The sequence below is a fragment of the Panthera onca genome, chromosome A2, assembly GCF_046562875.1.
Source record: "Panthera onca isolate mPanOnc1 chromosome A2, mPanOnc1 haplotype 2, whole genome shotgun sequence".
Classification (NCBI taxonomy): Eukaryota; Metazoa; Chordata; class Mammalia; order Carnivora; family Felidae; genus Panthera; species Panthera onca.
The window spans coordinates 26,921,795-26,943,766 of NC_138340.1; the positions used below are offsets into that span (position 1 = coordinate 26,921,795).

Here is a 21,972-nt window from a genome sequence, read left to right on the forward strand (position 1 = left end):
TTTAGTTAATATTTGTATATAGTATGAGGAAGGGACCCAACTTCACTCTTTTGCATGTGGTAATCCAGTTATCCCAGCACCATTGTTGAAAAGGCTATTCTTTCCCTATTTGGTGGTCTTGGCACCATAGTCAAAAATCAGTTGATCATAGATATATGGTTTATTGCTGGGCTCTCAAATCTGTTCTATTAATCTATAAGTCTATTTTTATATCAGTACCACACTCTGGATTACTGTGGCTTTGTAGTAAGTTTTGAAATTGAGAAGGTATGCATCATCCTGCTTTGTTCTTTTTTTAAAGATTGTTTTGGATATTCTAATTTTCTTGCATTTCCATATAAATTATAAGATCAACTTGTCAATTTCTGCAAAAAAGGCGTCTAATATTTTAATAGGAATTGTCTTGAATTTGTTCATCACTCTGGGGTATATTTCCATTTTATTTTATTTAAAAAAAGTTTTTTAAGTTTATTTTTGAGACAGAGAGAGATAGAGCACGAGTGGGGAGAGACAGAGAGAGAGGGAGACACAGAATCTGAGGAAGGCTCCAGGCTCTGCGCTGTCAGCACAGAGCCAGATGCAGGGCTCAAACTCATGGACCGCAAAATCATGACCTGAACTGAAGTTGGACGCTCAACCGACTGAGCCACCCACGTGCCCCTATTTCCATTTTAATAATACTACATCTTCAATAATATATTCTAATATGGGATGTCTTTTCATTTATTTAGATCTTCTTTAATTACTTTTGATGATATTTTGTAGATTTTAGTGTGTAAGTTTTAGACTTGTTTGGTAAATTTATTCCTAAATATTTTCTTTTGATGCTTTGTAAATGAATGTTTTATTAATTTTATTAATTAATTTTCAAATTGTTCATTGCAAGTGGGTAGAAAGAAACTGGTTTTTGTATATTGATCTTATATCTTGCAACTTTCCTGTATCCATTTATTAGCTCTAAGTCTTTTTGTGGACACCTTAGGATTTTCTATGTACATGATCATGTCATCTGCAAACAGAGATGGTTTTATTTATTTCTTTTCAATCTGGATGTCTTTTATCCTTTTTCTTGCCTAAGAACATGTGTTGGATAAAAGTGGTGAGAGCTGACATTCTTGTCTTCCTCCTGATCATGCAGCGAAAATTTTTCAGTGTTTCACCATTAAGTGTTATGTTAGATGTAGATATTTATCTATAGTTTTTTTTTGCACTAACACACAGAGTGTTTAGAACTTGACAAACTTTCCTGTCTCAAGGCCTTTGCCATCTGGTTTTTTCATGTTTGGCTTCTTCTCATCCTTCAATTTTCAAAACAGGCTTTCCTCAGCTAAGATGAACTACCTCCTCAAGTTATTTTTCTTTAGAAGGGCATCCTGTTTCCTTTATAGCACCTACTCCAGTCTGTAGTTATTTTTATATTTATTTGCTTTTAATTATCTGGCTCTTTATCTATATTCCATGAAGATAGGGACAGTTTGCATCTTGCTTGCAGTTGTGTGTCTGGTGCCCAGAACAATAAGTACTCCCTATATTCTGTTGAATGAATGAGTGAATAAATAAGCATTCACAATATACCCATGTGTCTTTGAAGTCATGTGATAGATTTGAACAAACATGGGTGCACCTACCCACTTAAAGACTATCTCCCACTTAAGAGTAGCCACTTCAGAAACTACTGAGTTGTTTCATGATGATACCATTTTTCAAAAATGTTTCTAGAATCCTTTTGTTTCTTAAATTCCACATATGAGTGAAATTTTTTGGAATTAGCTTCACAGCCTCTGACATTTTCTTTGTATCATATCATTTTTTAAGAAAAAATGTGAATTGTATAAACTGAAATCTGTATCTGTACTATTAGGCATGTAAATGCATGATGATATGACAAGGCAATGGATTTGTCACCATTAGCATGTAAGAGAACAGTCATGTTTCTTTTACACTAACATGTTTGGAAACTCATTTTATGGTTCTGGAGTTAATACACTTAGGTATGTCAAAAAAAGAAAGCCTGCAGGTAGCTCTTGTCTGAGATTCACATCATAGATTGTTTTTCACACCTGGATGGCTTGGTTGGTTAAGCCTCCAACTCTTGACTTGAACTCAGGTCATGATCTCACAGTTCGTGAGTTCGAGCCCTGTGTCGGGCTCTGTGCTGACAGTGCAGAGCCTGCATGGGATTCTCTCTCTCCCTCTCTCTCTGCCCCTCTCCCTCTCATGCTCTCTCTCTCTCTCAAAACAAACAAACAAACAAACAAACAAACAAAAAGAAAGCCTGCAGGTAGCTCTTGTCTGAGTTTCACATCATAGATTGCTTTTCACTCAGTCTGTAAATATGCCAAATGGGCTTTTAAGTGAGACCTCTGATCCTATCCTGACTCTGATACTATGTCTCTAAGACCCTGATAAGTTATTTAACATATCCAAGCTGTAGATTCTCTCCTGTAAAATCATTCAATTTACTGGACTTCTAGGAGTTAGGTGAGATAATGATATTGCAAATGCTCACCCTAGTGCTAGGTATATAGTAGGCTCTTAATAAATGACAGCTGCTATAATTAGTATAATCACTTATTTAGCTCAGGCCCCCATCTTACCACTAAGGAAACTCACTCAGTTGTTTGCCAAGAATAAGGTCAGATGTTAAAAAACTGACACTCAAAAGTGATTTACTGGCTCAGTCCACTTCTTTCCAATTCAACATGCAGAACTAACAAGAAACAAGTGTTGGCAAGGATATGGAGAAAAAAGAACATTTTTGCACTGTTGGTGGGAATGTGCAGCTACTGTGGAAAACAGTATAGAGTTAAATGTTTGAAATAGAACTACTCTCTGATTCAGTAATTGCACTACTGGGTATTTACCCCAAACCCACAAAAACACTAATTCAGAGGGATACATGCGCCCCTATGCTTATTTGCGGCATTGTTTATAATAGCCAAATTATGGAACCCTCCCTCCCAGTGTCCATAGACAGATGAATGGATTAAGAAGATGTGGTATATATAGACAATGGAATATTATTTAGCCATAAAAAGAATGAAATCTTGCCATTGGTAACAAATGGAGCTAGAGGGTATAATGCTAGAGGGTATAATGCTAAGTGAAATAAGTCAGAGAAAGACAAATACCACATGATTTCACTCATACATGGAATGTAAGAAACAAAAGAAGTGAGCTTAGGAAAAAACAAAAAAAGAAAGAGAAGTCAAAAAAGAGACTCTTAACTATTGAGAACAAACTGGATGGTTACCAGAAGGGAAGTGGGTGAGGGGATGGGTGAAATAGGTGATGGGGATTAAGGAGTGCACTTGCAGTGAGCACTGGGTGATGTAAGGAATTTTGAATCACTATATTGTACCCCTGAAGCTAGCATAACACTATATGTTAACTCTACTGGAATTAAAATAAAATTAAAAAGACATGCAGAACTAGCCTCAGCTTGCAGAGCTTAACAGCTGGGGGAGCAAACTCATTTCATGGCTAGAAGTCAGCCAGGAAAGAATGTGGCATGTATACTTTCCTAATGAAAAGTAAACAGAAGGACCTTTTTACTCCTTTGGCTGCAAATCAGAATCCTTTTGTGCAAATTGAATTCATTTTCTTATTGCTTCAGGATAAAATAGATTCCATTACCATTCTCCATCACTGTTTCCCTGTTTTCCTTGCTCTGAGTGTATCCCATCTCTTAGAATTAGAATGGGGGACTTTAGTTGATCACAATAGCCATTGGAAAGTCATAGGGGAAAGAAAGAAAAATAACCTTCACTGATGCAAAAGAAGAAGTAAAACAAATAACCACCAGGTAACAATAACATTTTACTTTGAAAAATTTCTGTAAGATTAGAATAGAAAGTCCTTGTGACCATATATATGTCTATATACAATATGTATTGTATGTGTATAGCTCTTAATTTATTTCAGCTGGCCTTCAGGAAAAATTAAATTTGATAGGAAGGATTAGGTTGAAAACAATTTGAGGGAAATTTGAAGTTTTTAACATTTAAATACATTCTATTAGGTACTTTTTACAACTATTGATTATATCATTTATTAATAGAGTCTGGCCTGAGAGAAATGACTTTATAAAACAGAAAAGCAAGAAAGGTATGATTTTTACTTCTTTCTTTATGATCATTCTGCTTTAGGCTGAGTTAAAGTTGTGCCACTTACGCTTTAAACAAAGATGAGGTAGTGAGGGTAGAAATCCAGCCCAGTCCCCCACCAGTTTCCCAAGTCTTCCATGGGGCACCTTTTCTTTATACAAGGGCTCCCTCTTTTCACTAGTCACATGCCCAAGGAACTGCATCTTTCCTTAAGAGATACCTCTAACTTGTCCGAAGACCCTGCAGAGACTAGAATAGCTCTGATAGAGGCATTATAGCCATACTAAAAAATGGCATGGTAGCATAATCTGAAATTAGCTTATAGGGAAAAATCTATTTTGTAAGAATGAACAAACACTCCAACTCTTGCACACATAAGTTCATAACAGAAAATTAACCCCGTGTGAAAACTTCCTAAGTTCAATCACTAGTTAGTTTACTTCATGCATGCCTGCATCTATTCATTCAATACATATAATAAAAGAATACTGTCTCTGCTGATCTAATAGATAAGGAATTTCAGAGAGAGTTCCACAGTGAAGGAAATTTAACCCCATTGCTATTACATGCTATCACTGTGTGATTATATGCATATTATTGTGATTACCCATTAATTTATAACACTGCACATTCAGTGTGCATTGTTAAAAACTTGCTTAGTGCTTTCTGAATATGTGCTAAGGAAAAGCTAGCATTTTATGCAACCATATGATTAGCCCCTGGCCCCACCGTTTTCTATTTACCCTTTAAAGAAAATCCCTGCTGAGCTTTTGCTACTCTAGCTATTGTTGAGTTCTCTGGGTGGGTCCTTTTGGGTGGCTGCCCGAGCTCATTAGGCCTCCACACCTAGCTCAGGCAGCATTAGCCAGCAGATTTATCTTAATATAAACAATGTTACTGAATGTGCTGTGTTGTATTACTTTTCTTGAGTCTTTACCTCTGTATGAGTTCTCTTTTTATTTCTATTTATGCCACAATGAAAGCTTTTCAGTGAGCAACCAAATTTTTTCAAGACCACAGCTCTGAGTTCCATGGGTGCCCTTTTTGAAATCACAGGGGTTAGTGCTTTATGTATTAATCATGTCCAGCTCTTATTTCACAGATTAATTAATCTATCCAGCCAAAACATTGCAAACAACTCAAGCTTCCTTTTCTTCCTTTTACTTAAAGATGTGTTTTGGACAGTGTTGAGAAAGACTTCCGCCTTAGTGAGAAGAGGGTGAGACTGACGTGGGGCTAGTTGTTTGGTGTGGAAGTTGTTACTGGTTGATCAGTCAGCTTCTCTAATTCTTAGTGCTTGACGGAGTTACTGATGAAGGTTGTCAAAGTACGTTCTTTGAAGGTTGCTTCACAGTACTTCTTTTGCCTTCTCCTGATAACTATATCCCCAGTTTTCTTTCAGCCCATGGGGTAGTGTTGTTTCAATGCCACTTGGGTTAAGCATGTACCTAGGTCTGAGTCAATTAGCATATCATATTTCCTGGTTAAAATGATTTGTTTAGAGAAGGTCAGGTGATCAGATTGGAGCCAGTGAGACACAGTGAATACTCGGTTGGGTGGGAATGCTGGTGGGGGGGGGGGGGGCAGGGCAAGAAGTCTTTTTTCTACTAGACATGAATGAAGAAAGATGTATCTTTAGGACCTCTAAGAAGTCACTTGAGACCACTGTGGGACAGATTTGGATGGTTTTGTGCCCCTGGGTCCAACCAAGCCTATAAAGTCAGATATACCCTTGGATTTTTCAGTAATGTGAGCAATTCTCATTTTGCTTAATCTAGTCTGGGGTGGAATAAACAACTTGTATAGGGTTATGGGTATGAGGAAGTATGTGAGTTGAGGTCATATTTGCTGACACTGGGGCATCATTAAGATAGTTTGGAAATCCCTCTCGGTTTCCCTAGATCTTAAGACTCTACCCCTTCAAGAAGAATTTGAGAGTTTCAACAACTACTCTTGAGCTAACTCTCATTCCACTCTACCCTAGTCCCAAGCTTGGCCAACCCTGTCTCTGTTGCAGCTACAAGGAATGTGGAAGAAACCTCAGGATCATCACTCCATCATAGTTCTTCCTTATGAACAGAACTCAGAGTCCACACTCTTGGAATCATCATTAGTGTCTGAGGCGACTTTAAAAAGGACATGAAATGTGAAATAAAACTATGTCACTTCATTTGTGTATTAGCAGGTCTCAACCTGGAATTGAGTGGGGTTCCTAAAGAAGTAGGATGAGGAATATGTTCAGTGTCAAGTTTTCAGATTATGAGATAATTTCATTTTCTTACTTTGAGTCTGACTTCTTAAAATTGATAAGTGAAAGAAGAAATTCAGGAGATAAAATGTTTACATATTTCTGAAAATGCCAGCAAATTTTTAAAATGTTTTTATTTATTTTTGAGAGAGAGAGAGAGAGAGAGCATGCACGCATGTGCTGAGGTGCAGAGAGAGAGAGGGGGACAGAGTTTTCAGAGGGGACTCTGCACTGACAGCAGTGAGCCCAATGTGGGGCTCAAACTCACAAACCATGAGATCATGACCTGAGCCAAAGTTGGGTGCTTAACTGACTGAGCCACCCAGACAGCCTTGTCAGCAAATGTTTTTGATAATATTTGAACATGTATATGAAAGACTGAGGAGTATTTCTTTAGTTAGATGTTCTCATAATATTTAAAATATGGTTATTTTGGTATATTCAGTTTGTGAAAATTTGTTACTCCTTATACTTAAGACACATAAATATAGTCAACTTGTCTTGATAAAGAAGCAAACACAATACAACAGAGCAAAGATAGTCTTTTTAACAACTGGATAATCACATGCAAAAAGGTAAATCCAGACACATACCTTACACCCCTCACAAAAATTAGCTCAAACTGGAGAACATTCCTGAATATAAGACCCCTAGAAGAAAACATAGAAGAAACGTTTGATGGCTTTGTACTTTTTAGACTTGATAAGCTGGACTTCATTAAAATTTTAAGTCTGCTCTACAAAAGACACTGTCAAGAGAATGAGAAAACAGGACCCAGACTGGAAAAATTACTTTCAAAAGATTCATCTGATAAAGGACTGTTATCCATAATATAAAAGGAATTTTTAAAACTCAACAATAAGAAAACAAACACCTGATTAACAAATGAGCCAAAGACCTTGACAAAGACCTCATAAAAGAAGATATACAAATAGCAGATAAGCATATGAAAATATGGCCCACATCATATGCCCTCAGCAAAACGCAGACTAAAACAACAATGAGATACTACTACCTACCACCTGTCAGAGTGGTCAGAATCCAGAACACTGACCATACCAAATGCTGGAGAGGATATGGAGCAACAGGAACTCTCATTCACTGCTGGTGGGAATACAGAATGGTATAGCTACTTTCGAAGACAGTTTGGTAATTTCTCACAAAACTAAATATACTCTTACCATATAATCCTGTACTCCTATTCCTTGCTATTTTTTCCAGAGGGGTTGGAAACATGTCCATGTAAAAACCTGCAAATGCATGTTTATAGAAACTTTATTCATAATTGTCAAAATTTAGAAGTAACCAAGATGTCCTTCAGTAGCTGAATGGATAAAATGTGGTACATCCAGATAATGAAGCCATGGAAAGATATGGAGGAACCATAACTGCATATTACTGAGAGAAGCCAATCTGAAAAAGCTACATACTATGTGATTCCAACTATATGACATTTTAGAAAAGACACAACTATGGAGTCAGTAAAAAGGTCAGTGGTTTCGAGTTAAAGGTAGGGAGATGGAGTGCAGAGTATTTCTAGGGCAATGAAAATATTCTGTAGGATACTATAATGATGGATACATGTCATTATACATTTGTCCAAATCTATGGAATGTTCACTCACTAAGAGTGAACCCTAATGTAAACTATGGGCTTTGGGTGATAATAATATGTCAATGTAGGTTCATCAGTTGCAACAAATGTACCATTCTTGTGGGGGATGTTAATGACAAGGAGGTCTATGCATGTGGAGGGGGGGGGGCAGGGAGAATATGGGAAATCTCTTTACTTTCTTCTCAATATTTCTGTGAAAATAAAACTGCTCTAAAAATAAAATCTATTTAAAAAATTAAAAAAAGATATGTGTACTCTCTCTATATATATTTCAATAAAAATATTTTTTCAAATCCTAGTTACTATAGTGTCAAAACTGAATAAAAGTATCTGAATTTTTTTTATCAATAGAATTCATTTAAAAGGTAGATATTATATGTTCCCTAACCCAGTAAATTATATGGCCTAGTGTATGTATTAAATTTGGCTGAAATTTTGAGTTGTGTGAGAACACTACATTCATTTCAGTTAGAGAAAATTCCTAGGGAAACCTGAATGTGATAGTTCATCAAAGTATCTGTTATTAGTTAGGAACCACCTAAAATAAGCCTACAAGTCCCCCATCTGTTCAAATTCTTCATTTCCTCTTGTTTCTAGTGTATGATATTTTTTTATTACTGAAAAAAAAAGTTTGTTTGTTTTTAATGTCTTTTAGGACAATCTCTGTGTGCCTTTCCAGGTTTCCACTGTAACTCTTCTGTACTGCATACAACACTTTTCTAGGATTTTATTTGGCCCAGTCATTTTTGCTGTGTGCTTTTGAGTGGATCAGTTTATTTATTCATGATGCTGATTCCCACTTAATTCTCTGGGAGTAGGACTGACATTACACATAAAGCACTTTAAGCTTCTCAGAAGTTAAGCACTGAAAAAATGATAATGTTGTTTTATTGCAGTTGTTTATTGTTTATAAAAGCATTCAGATATTGTTCATCTTAGAAAATGTCTTTTTTCATTTTCTAACCTATTGGACATTATTAACTGAATTTTCAGATCTGGTTCCTAGAACACATTTATCATTGTTTCATCTACCTGTCTGTCTATATGTGTCTACCTAACCTATCATCTGTCTTTCATTTATCTATTATCATTATATTTTAATTCTAGTTGTATTTGTTAGACTGATCTATCAAGTGGAACCCTTTTGAAAATTTGGGAGTTCTTATTTTTTTCTTTCTGGAATTTTGTGATGAATATGAATGCAGAGTTGAGTTGTTTTGCTGGTTGTGATGGGCGGTGTTTACTCTGTATGCCTTGGTGAGTCTCCTTTGTTGCATTGCTCTGTTTGCAGCTGTGACTTTGCCGTGGTTGTGGGCTGGTACTTACACACGATAGATAAACTGTAGGTTGGATTAAAAGACAGCTAAGGCTATAGTGGAAGAGTCCACCTGTGAGTACTTTAAACCCTTTTCCTTCCCATCTTTTTGATCCATGTTTTTCCTAAATCTTAAATTTAAAGTAGTGTATGTTATTAATTTTTCCAATTAGTACAGTGAATAGTATTTATCAGTGTTTCATTTTACATATTTTTATTCACATTTTCTGAATTATTCCTAAATGAGATCATTTATGTAAAAGTATCAGTTACTAGCTTGAACTCTTGACAGGCACTGAACAAACATTAGTTTTGATTTTTAAAAATTCCTTTCCTTGTTAATTTTTTTGCTAGTTTGACCTAATGTTTAGAGCACTTTGTAGAAAAACTCTCCCCTTGATAAGAGGCAGTCAAAGGTGAGGAAAGCTGCAAATATGAGCAGGGAACTTGATCATTCACTAGGTTCCAGATATGCCATTGTTACTATGCAAAACAACTTGGGATTGTGGCATTCCTCAAATCACTTATAAAACTTTGTTCATGGGGGCTGCAAACTTTGAAACTGGAAATATCATGGATTTGCCATGGATAATGGAAGGGAGCTGATTGATATTGATAGATTTCAAGGATGATGGCCTTTCTCATCAGGACCAGTGGTCCATATAATACTTGGACCAAATAATTACCCAATGCAGTGAATACTTTTCAATTCTTCTTTGACCTCCAGACATAGCAATAGCGTCTAGTCAAATAAACATTGTGTTCTAATGCAGAGTTGATAAGCTGGCCTCTATTTTTCACTCCATTAATGATGTCTCAAAACATTCCTTCATCTTTCTGTAAAACCTCCTGCTCCAGTGAGCCTCATGCCATCCATCTTCCACACTCATTATATCCCCTATCTTTTATTAGATAATACAGTGGTCTCCTTGCTACCCATTCTTCTTCATTAAAGCTTTTCTTTTAAATTTTTTATTTTAAATGAATTCCTATTTACAAGAGTTCTAAAGAAGTATACAGAATTCCCATATACCCTTCAGCCCACTTCCCTAATGTTAGCCTCTTATCGAAACAAGGAAATTAGCATTGGTTCAACATTATCAACTAAATGACAGGCTTTAATTGGATTTCACCAGTTTTTACACATGTCCTCTGTTTCAAGATCCAGTCCAGTGCCACGTTGCTCTTGGTTGTTATGTCTCTTTAGGCTTCTCCAATCTATCTTTCCTTGTTTTATAGCCTTTCCTTATTTTTCATGACTTTGACACTTTTGAAGATTACTGACTAGATGTTTTTAGAATGTCCCTCAATTTGTCCCTCATTGTGACATGTTTTCAATTGATTAGACTGGGGTTAGGATTTGGAGGAAGACTGCTGCAGAAGTGAAGTATCCTTCCCATCACATCATATTAGGGGGTGCATGATGTCAATATGACTTAGGACTGGTGCTATAAACCTTGATCCCTTGGTTAAAGTAGTGTCTCCCAGGTTTCTCCACTGTAAAGTTAATCATTTTTTTTCGCCTTTTCAGACTCTTGGGTTAGACAGGAGTCACTAAATCTAGCTCACACATAAGGGGAGGAGAATTAAGCTCCACTTCCTAGAGGGAGAAATATTGAAAAATGTTTAGATATATGTTAAAATCACCACAGTAATTAATAAATATATTGGGAAGATAGTTCAAGGCTATGTGAATATCCTGTTTCTCCTTAATGTTTGGTGGCTACTTTTAGCATTCATCTGTGGATCTTGCCTAAAACAAATATTTCTGTGGTAATTTTCAATTTTCCTCATTCCTTCTACATTTAGTATTTAGAATTATTCTGTATGGAAAATTTGTCACTTCCCCCCTATTTATTTATTTAATCACTTATTTATATCAGTATTAATTCATGGTTGTTTATTTTATTTTTATGCTATAATCCAAACCAATTGTTTTATTGCTCAAAAAGCTTTGGCCATTGGAAATTTTTAAGATTGTTTTGCATGACCTTCCTCTACCCTTCTTAATTGTTTTTTTTTAATTTTTTAAGTACTTCAATTTTGGTATTTATCACAGCTTTTCTACTTATTAATTAAAGACAATCTGTTCATTGTTTTTTGTTGCAATTTGTACCATTGTTCTGAGTGGCTTCCATGCCTATGTGAACAACTTATCCAACAACTTACCCAACTTAAACAACATCTCGTTTCTGTGACTTTATCAACTCTCATGATCTTTATCTCCACTCAACTTCAACCACGTACAACAGTTCCCATGCCCTGATTCTTGCTATTACCTGGAATTGCTCTACTTTAGCAATATTAATTTTCAACATCTAATTTTCCACGTCTCTCAATCTCTTCCCCCAACAATTATTCTTTCTTCTCATAGAAACCTTAAATCTCTTCATTTCTCTTTTTCCCCAGTCCATAACTATAAACTTCACAGCCCATGAGCCAGTCCTTCAACCAGTTGCTGGCAAAACCCAAGAACCTTGTTATGCTTTTGGTTGAGTTTGGCAAGCCTTCTAGGTATATAGAATTCGCTCTCTCCCACTCTGCACTCTGCTTAAAGCTGTCACTCTACAGCTTTTTACTCCCACCTCTTCTCAGCTGATGAGCTCATTTCTTGCTGCACAAAGACAATAGAAATCATCAGAGAGAACACCCCCAACTCCAGGCAACAAACTTATTATCTTACCTATCCTACTTTTATATTTCTCTCCTTTCCTTTTGTTCCTCCCGTGAAGGATATAGATCTCTTCCTATTTAAGGCTAATTCCTTCCATGTGGGCTCTGAGTCCCAGTCTTTCCCTCCTTTATAACTCTCTCAGTTTCTTGATTTTTTTTTCTCATTCATATCGTTAAATTCTTCCTTTCTCTTGCTGACTCCTTTACTTGACTATGTAAACAAAGCAAAATGAAATAAAAGCCTTCCCTCCCTCAAGCCCACGTTGCCCTCCCAGTACATCCGTATCTTTATTTGCATCTGGATAGGCACACTCTTTGAGAATTGTCTACTTACCTGACTCTACATCTTAGTCCACCACAATTCAACTATTGTCCTCCTGCACCATTCCACTCTACTGTTCTTACCGAATGCCAATGGCCCCATATAATTCAATCCAACAGATTTTTATCAGTCTTCATATTAGTTGATCTTCCTTGTTGATCATTCTTTCCTCCTCAAAATTCTTCTTTTTATTTTGCTTCAGTGGCATCTTTATTTTTTACTCCAACCATTCTGGCCATTCTTCTTTTGTTACCTATCCTTTGAAATTACCCCTTCATACACCAGCACACTCTTGGAGAGGGGGATTTGTTCTCTCCAAAGCCCTTAATTACTCTCCCCATGGCTTAAAAATCTGTGTTTCCAGCCTAAAAGTCTCATAAGCCTGAGCTCTGGATGTCTACCTGATTCCTAGATACCACCACTTGTATGTTCCTTAGGTACTTTTCTATTCACATCCCAAATTAAGCTCTACATTTTTCTCCTCATTCTGTAACTCTCTTTTTTCCCTCTCTTGGGGAGTGGTACCACTATTTCTTTGGAGCTAAAACCAGAAATCTGGGAGTCTTCCTTGACTTTATTATTTCTCTTGCTTCCAGAAGTAATTTTTTGTTTTTTATTTTTTTTTATTATGCCAAGAATACTCTTACCTGCCCTTTACATTCTTTCAAGTCTCTCAAATCATCCCCCTTACATGCCTTCTTTGACCACCTCTCTACCTCCAGGCCCCTCCTTTGTATTTTATGGTACCCCTACATCTGGTTAAAGTTAGCATACAAATGCTTTGTTTACTTTCCTGTAACTCCAATAAGTAGGGCAGAATAAATGAATTCTTTTGATTTTTTATTAACCATAACTACTTTTTACTGCTCTTCATTTAAATCTTTTTCTAGGCAAAAAGTGATATAAAGGAGATTTCATTTCAGAAAATCATTTTAGAGACATTCCCCATGGAAACGTCATTACAAATGGTAGTTGGGTTCTTAGACAATCCAATATCCTAATTCATAATGTAGCCGAAATTATTTTATAATTCCCCTTTGAATTTTCCTATATATTATCATTGCTCTGGAAAATCCCATATTTTCCTTCCTTCCCCTTCCCTATTACCTATCATTTCTTTTTCTTCTGTAGCATCTCATTCACATAATGGGTTAAATAGCTTTTTATGAGTTTTATGAGATCTCTTTGCTACACTGATTGCTTGCAAAATGGCAAGTTGCAGTTCTTAGCAAGAAGAGAATATGTTGGCAAAGATAATGTTCATGCCCCTAGTTGAATCCACATCAATTGATTATTCCTTTGTTTATGGAAAAATGGAATGGCTAGAGGTTATGACTGCCACAAAGCCTGGGACCCACTATCTATCAATTACTGAAATGGGATTGCAATTTCTCCATACACATTTTCTCTAGATCATTGCTAAGGCAGTCGATGGCCACCAAGGATAAAAGTAGTAATGGCCTGGATGTATGCCAGGTTAGCCATTTATATGTATAAATGTTGGTTGTTCAGGTTTACAAAACTTGGAGAAGTACACACGCATACATACATGCACACATACACTTTAACCATTAAAAACAATCTTGTGATCTAGTATTTCTGCTTGGGCTATCAGTGTAGAAGAAAAACCTGCTATAAAGCAAAATCTCTTCTGCCTTGAGGTTGTGACTTCTTGATGAGAATCACTCAACTGAAATCCCCAAAACTGAATTTCCAATTTACTTATACCTGAGTGGTTAATGTTCACATTTCACTCAGATGTTGGACTCAGCCCAAGAGTATACTTGGACTGGGCTCCTATTAGCAAAAATTTCTAGAACTGTGGATGATATTTGTTGCATTGTCCTTCACCTGGTTAACCCGCCTGATGCTTTTGCTGAAACAGCGAATTTCTCAGGCTGCCAGGTACCATGGTTATCTGTCTCCTCATGTTGATTTCTGGCAGTCAACAGGCATGCTGCTGTGCCTCTTAATGTCCTTGTGCAGAAGCAAGGTCTTGGTTGCAGCTGGTCAAACATGAAGCTTGTATGTATTAGTCTGTCATGTACCCACAACTACTTTGTGGCTCTACTCACCTAGACCTAATTGCCTAAGATAAATTATTCAGTACACATTCTTGATGTATTTTTTCAGTCATCTTTATGTTATGAAGAGTTTATGTTCAAAAGGAATCACCTGGACTTCATATTTTGGTGGTTGCAGCTTATCGTAAACTGTAGCTTACGTGTTAGAGGTACACTCACTAAGTTGTGTCAATACTAATTGTATACCTAAGCATAGCCTGTTGATCATGAAGTGGAGTGTGCTAAGAGAAATTGTGGTCTGGTCCTTCACCTTTTTGTGGGAATAGTATTTGATCTAATGATTATAATTTGTTAGCCAGTTAGTGTATACTGAACATGTGAAATGCTTAAAGCATAGCCCTAAGCATTTTCAAGAGGTTCAATACTCTGTCTTTGATTTAGTCACTTAAAACACATACTCATAAAATGGTCCTAAAACAATCTCTGGGTGATGGTTCATTAAGTACAAGCCTATAAATTTTATCTACAGTCAGTGCTTAGGTTAGAGTCAAGGAGTGATCAGAGTAAGGGAAAGTACATTCACTCAACACATTCTAGAAAAGATTTATTGAGTGCTTACTTTGTATCAGGCACTGTGCTAGGCTAGGTATTAGGGATACCAAGATAAATCCATTCACTTGCCTCAGGATCTTAAGAGGAAGACAGCATGTGAAAAGGACATGGGCAAACTGCTAGAGGAACAAAAAGAAAACTCTGAGGGGTGAAGCTTTCAGAGGTATGTAGAGAATTCGTAAAACTGTGAATCTGCAGTTCTACATAGAGCTACTGCTTGTAATATTTAGTTCCTAGTTACCTTGGCTAGAAATGACATATCATGCCACACTTTGTCCCAAGCCCTCTGTCAACAAACCGGCCATTTGGAATTCAGTAAAGTGATAAAGCTGAACTTTGCAAACTTTATGTTAGACTTTAAATTACCGAAAGGCATAAGGAGGAACTTAGAAGTTCACTTTGTTTAACCAAGTGGGTCCATGTATTGAACAAATATTTGGGTGTGTGGTGAAATAGCACAGGCACAGCCAAGTGGGATGGGATGATATTGGGAGACAGAAACACACTGCTAACACAAGAAGATTCTTCAGGACTTTTTGCAGTATTCAGATCCTTGTCCACGGTTTGTCTCACTATGTCATGCCTATCTTCAGGTAGTATTGTCCTGAAATGCATAGACCACTGTGGTCTAGCAGAAATATAATGTGAGATTCATATATTTTAAATTTCCTAGTAGTTACATTAAAAAAGTTAAAAATAAAGAGGCAAAATTAAGTTTAGCAATATATTTTATTTAACCTAATATATCCAAAATAGTATTTCAACATGTAGTCAGTATAAAAATTTAGGACTTTTCTCATACTTCAAGAACTCAATAGCCACATTTGGCTAATGGCTACCATATTGTATAGTGCAGCTCTAGGCTGATACATACTGTTTTTTTAAGAGTCTCCATAGAGGATGATTCTTCAACCTTTTTTGGGATCCCATTCCAATGTTAATTGATGCTGGGAAAATGCTCTTAAATGTAGCACAGATTCCTTATGCCAACATTTGGCTGTGTCTTCTCATCTCATGCAGTTATCATGGAATATTTACTGAACTTCTGTATACTAGATTACATGTTTGGTGTTGGGATATAATAGCAAGTGCCACTACTGTGGTTCCGGCTTTTAGGAGGCGTACAGGGTATAATGTAGAAGAGAAATAGTAAATAAATAAATGTGTAATTATGGCATGTGTTGTAGTGGAAAAGGTCAGAGAACACCCATGAGGACTTGTAACTGAAGAGTCTCTCCTAGTCTGGAGGGACTGGGAGACTTCCCTTCAGGGAATGGCCTTGATCTGAAATCATAATGATACCTACAGAGGGGGGCTCTGAGACAAAAAGGCATTTGGCATCTTGAAGGATCAAACAGGAAAATGGTGTGGCTCAAGTGGAAAGAGTAAAGGCAAAAGTGGTTCCTAATGAGGTTGGGGAGTTAGGCAGAGGCCAGAACATATGTGGCCTTTAGGCCTCATTAAGGACCAGAATTCTTCTAAAAGCAAGAAGAGGCCACTGTATGTTTTTAAGGAATAGAAGGACATTACTGGATTTGTGTCTTGGAATATCCTCTGCTGTAAACTGGAGAATGGAGCTGAAGGAAAACAGATGAATGTGGAGTAACATTTCAGGAAACTTAAAAAAAACCCTGTTTTATTTATTTTGAGAGAGAGAACGTGTGTGTGTGTGTGCGTGCGTGCACTTGCACACCCATGAGCAAGCAGGGGAGGGGCAGAGAGAGAGGGAGAGAGAGAATCTCAGTCAGGCTCCATGCTGTCAGTGCAGAGCTGGATGCGGGGCTCGATCTCATGAACGTGTGAGATGATGACTGAACCAAAATCAAGAGTTGGACATTTAACCAACTGAGCCACCCAGATGCTGCAAGAAACTATTTTATAACCCGAGTAAGAGGATTAGGGCAGTGGCTACCTAAAGCGTTAAACTGACGACTTTGAGACATATTAATAGTTAGGGCTCGATGATGCATTGAATAGTGGGGGGAGGTGGCACTGAGTACCGGGAAGGGGAGTGTCCGGACTGATTCTTTGCTTTTCTGACCTGTTGAAATAAATTGGTCCTTTTGAGCTCTCTCAGATTTCCTCTAGCATGCTGAAAACTTTAGGGTGAAGTATCCATCATCTAAAACAGAAAATATAGTGTTAATTTGCCTGTCATCTTTCTTTTTTTGCTTGAATCAGAAATTTGTAATTTGTAATGTAATGTTAGTGTAACATAAAGAAAAAAATTAATAGTGAGCTTCTGTCCATATCTCTTATGCTTTTACTTACTGAGTAATCACAGGGTGAATCACTTAACAAATTTACTGCCTTTAACATTGTTGTCTTTTTTCTTATACATTATATAATCTTTGCATTGACACATAATATTATTGCCATATGATTGTCATGATTAGCCATTAATGACAGACTTTGCAGAGGAAGGCTAAAGGGAAACAATAAAGGAAATAATTCATCTGATCTCAAAGTTTCCTAAACCAATTAAGAAACCACAACAATAAGCTTTAATTAATTTTTTACAACTCTTTTGTACAGATTTGTAATCATTCTTAGCTAATCATTAAAAGATTACATTTTGCATTGCTATCTTTTTTTAACATTAGTTATTAAATAGTTCATTTATTTCCTATTCCAAGTCTACTCTGATATAAAAAATTCAAACTGTTAAATAATGCAAAAGAGTTGGGCTTTGACAATAATGTTCATTCATTCATGGGATAATTATTTAGCTCCTAGATACTTAACAGGACAGATAACCCTTGAGGAGTTTAAAATATAGCAGTAGAGGTGTAGATGAATAAATACATAAATAAATATATAATTTAATACAGTAGCGATAAGTGCTATTTATAAAAGGGAAAGAGATACAGAGCTTAGAACACCAATGAGGGCTATGTAGATATGGTGATGAGGGAAGAACTTTCAGTAAGGGAAACGTGAACAGTGTGCCCTGAAAGTAGTAGGGAGTATGAACTGAGTAAATATCTGAGGTAAGACCCTTTGAGGCACAGGGAAGCAAGTACAAAGATTCTGAAGTGGTCATGTGCATCTTCCAAGAACATTGGTAAAGAAGCCCATGATGCTGAACTGCTATGAGGAAGGGAACAAAAGAGGAAACAAGGTCGAAGAGATGATGAGGGGCCATATTATGAAAAGTGTTAAGGTCAAATAAACATTTTGGATTTTATTTAAGTACAAAAGGAGCCATTGGAGGGCTTTGAACAGAGGGCAAATTTGAATTTAAATGTAGGGTATATGATAAAAAGGCAAATCAGGCATGATTCTTAGGTTTTTGGCCTGGGAATTGGATACAACGTGATGCCATTTATTGAGGTGGGGAAAACTAGGGAGGAATGGATTTAGAGGAGAAATCAAAATAGTTCAGTTTGGAGCGTGTTAAACTTGAAATGCCTCTGAGAAATTCTGGTGGCTGGAAATATGCATATGAAACCAATACCTAGAATTTAAAGTAGCTGTTGAAATTCTTGTCCATGGATCCCAGGAGGTTTATTCTGCAGCCACTACTGTTTGTATTTATCTCCCCTCTTTGTCTAATTTTTACTCCTGCCTTAGACCTTATGGAGGGGCAGAGGACATTCTTCCTATTGGAGAAGGATAGTAGTCCCTATGTGGATGATGATAGTGGTATAGAGTGGGAATAGTTATTCAGTTATAGGCATTTGTTGAAACCTTGCTGTGTGCAAAATCATAATAGGGAGCAAAAGCAAACAGAGTCTTTGTCTTCACTGAGCTTAAAATCTGGTGCATAGTAGGGCATAGTGGCTTAGATAAGACCTTAATCAGGTAATCACAAAAGCAAACATAACATTGTAATGATATCATGTAATGGAACAGAGATGCATGTTGCTGGAGTGTATAACAGGAGGAGTTATGTCTTCATATGGAGGTCAAGGAATGCTTTCTGTTGGTGTTATCATGAGTAGTTATGTGAAAGGTGAGCAGGAGTTAACTAGGCAAAGAATGGTCCAGGGAGAGGGAACAGCATATGCAATAGTCCTGTGGCAGGAGGGACTATGGTACATATTCATATGTAAAGAAGACTAGACTATGGCAGGAGCACAGGGAGTGAGGGATAGCATTGTACAAGATGAAGGTGGAGATTCACACAGCAAACAGTTAATGGCTTGTAGGCCTCATGGTTTGAGAAAAATCATTGTGGTTACAGTGTAGAGAATGGATTGAGGCTGAGGGATGGAGGAAAAGGACACAAAGAAAGGATTAGGGAGACCATGGATCTCAGCAAGGAGGCTTCTGTAGTAGTCTAGGTGAGAGATGAGGGTGGTTTGGATAGGGTGGCATAGAACTAGGGTAAGGTCAACTTCCCAGGGGGAGCTGAGGAAGTGGGGAGCTGAAGCTCAGTCTCAAATAGAGGCACCAATGCTAAGAAATAGTACAGCAGGGTGATTAAAACTTTGGGCTTTGGAATCAGATATAACACAGATTTGAGACATAACTCTTCTACTTACTGCTGTGTGACTTCACACAGACTTCTTTAAATTGGGGCTAATAGTACCTATACCACAAATTATTGTAGGGATTAAATCAGACTATATGATAAAATGCTAAGCCAGTACTCAATAATTACAGTATTGTCACTTGATGGAATTTAGAAGTCACCTCTAGAAAGAGGTGTCAGGGGAAAAAACAGTTTTTTTTTCTATATTTGTTGGAAATCTTTAGAGAAAACCATCTACAAATCTACAAATTTACAGGTTTACTGAGCATCCATTTTCAGCAATCACTTGCAAGAATAATAGGAATTGGTTATTGATTATAGTTTTGATTTTGAGTTAGGCTTTCAAAGGAAATGGTCCTGAGATAGGCTTTTATAGAAAATGGGCCCTATGTAAAAATATTGACATATAATAAAATTTGTGATCTTAACATCTGTGATCAATGTGATTAAAATTTTGTCCATCTTTATTTGATATAATATAAAAAGCAAAACAAAAACAAAGTGTGGAAAAGAGTCCCTTTAGACTCAATTACATGCCATCATTTTCTAAACTTCATTATTTACTTACTATTAAAGGCTTATGAGTTAATTAATGTCCTGTGAATCACAAATCAATTATTTCACAATGAAGCATAAAATTAGTTTAAAGAGATTCATATATAGGCATGACATGGTGTATTGGCTTCTCTTCAGAAGTGGATCAAATAAAAATATGTGACAAGAGAAAAATGTAGATGACATGTTAGGTGGTGGGTAACTAATTGTGCTTTCAGCATCGGAGCAAAAAAAAGGCATGACCAGAATTCTAAAAAGCATGCCTTTGCATTTTTGTTTAAAGCTTATAATGGCTTAATAAACATAAAATACTCTCCAAATGTGATTCAATTCAAGGACATCTTTTATTTTACACACCTAAATGAGATAATATATGTTAAGTGCCCAGCCCAGGGACTGGCATATAGTATTTATAGAATAATGTTCTTCCTTTTCCTTCCCCTAAAGAAGGTGCCTCTGCAGTTATTTAATTGCAAATTTTACTAAAAGCACCTTTCTTTTCTTTTAGTAGTATTATGCTCCTTTCTGAAATTATATGTGTAATACATGCTTATTGCAGATAACTTGGAAAACACAGAAAACAACAACAAAAAGGTCATCTGTGATCATGCCCTAGAGAGAACTACTTTTGATATTAAGGTATATTTTATTTTAATACACTTTTTCTAGAATATTCATTTGGAATTCATAACCTTGGCTTTAAACAGCTTGTTTCATAGAGTACATGATAAGGAGATTTAGCCAGCTAGGGTCTATGTTGTTATTTTTGAAGAACAGAACAGATCCTAATTGCCAAATTGCCAAGCTGTGCAGATATTTTTCACTTGTTCAAATCTTTTAAAAATAAACCTCATTTTAAGAAATAGGTTTAGATTTACAGAAAAATGGCAAAGATATTACAGAGCGTTCCCATGTACCCTGAGCCCAGTTTCCCCTATTATTAACATCTTGCAGAAGTGTGGTATGTGTGTTACAATTAATGAACTAATGTTGAATGCTATTAATAACTAAAGCTCAGACTTTATTCAGATTCCCTTAGTTTTTACCTAATGTCCTTTCTCAGTTTCAGAATCTCATCTAAAATACTACATTGCATTTAGTTGTCATGTCTCCTTAAGTTCCTCTGGACTGGGAAAGTTTCTTAGATTTTCCTTGTTTTTAATGACCTTGAGAGTTTTAATGAGTACTGGTCATATATTATTTGGAATGCTGCATGGGATATTTGTTTATTCTCTCATATGTATGTATATATGTATGTATACATGACTTACATATGTATTTATCATTTATCTAAGTCAGTATGGACTCATGGATATTTGGTTTATACTTTGGGCTATAATCCAATACTTCCTTATTTTGTTGCTCAAATTATTATAGCTTTGGCCATTGTGATCTCTTGCAATTGACTACTGTGTTTTTTTGACATACACTTTTTATTGGAGTCCTTTTTTTTTTTTTTTTTTTTTTTTTGTTTGAGTACTTTCTTACATTTTGGCACTAATAAGATGCCCTAGATTCATTTTGGAAATTTCCTGTCCCTGTCCCAATCTGTCTATAATTAAAATTAAAATCAGTAGGGTCTAGAATCAGATGACCTTATTTCAAATCCTGGCTTAGCCGTTTGCCAGCTATGTGATCTAGAACTGTTTTACCTTTTGGGAGATGAGCAGGGCCCACTTTCCTCATCTATCTGAACTTTTTTAGGGCAGGGATGTTTTTTGTCTTTTTTTTCCTTTGCTGATACTTAGTACCTATACTTGTGTCTGGGATATAGTGGTATTCAATAAAGAAATATTTGTTGAGTGAATATAAATTCAGGTAAGCAAGAAATATAAATGGCTTTGTTTTCCTATTTTGTTCTGAAATGTATATTTAATTTATTATTTTCAATATAATTTCATTATTATCAAAGTAATATATGCTTAACGATGAAATGGTACCTCAAGATTTTTTAAAAATGTTTATTTATTTATTTTGAGAGAGAGAGAGCATGAGTGGGGGACAGAAGCAGAGAGAGAGGGGAGAG

At 36.3% G+C, this 21,972-nt stretch overlaps 1 long non-coding RNA gene across 5 annotated transcripts in view; it reads left to right on the forward strand.

Annotated features, from left to right (window-relative positions):
* LOC132678708 (uncharacterized) overlaps window positions 1-21,972 on the forward strand; it is a 234,296-nt gene that overhangs the window by 35,305 nt on the left and 177,019 nt on the right. For 4 of the 5 annotated variants that reach the window (XR_014137260.1, XR_014137258.1, XR_014137256.1 and 1 more), the window contains exon 3: window positions 20,506-20,585. The exons of the other annotated variant lie outside the window; for it this stretch is intronic. This is a non-coding gene — a long non-coding RNA (uncharacterized LOC132678708). The remainder of the gene's footprint in view (window positions 1-20,505; window positions 20,586-21,972) is intronic. 5 annotated transcript variants of the gene reach the window in all.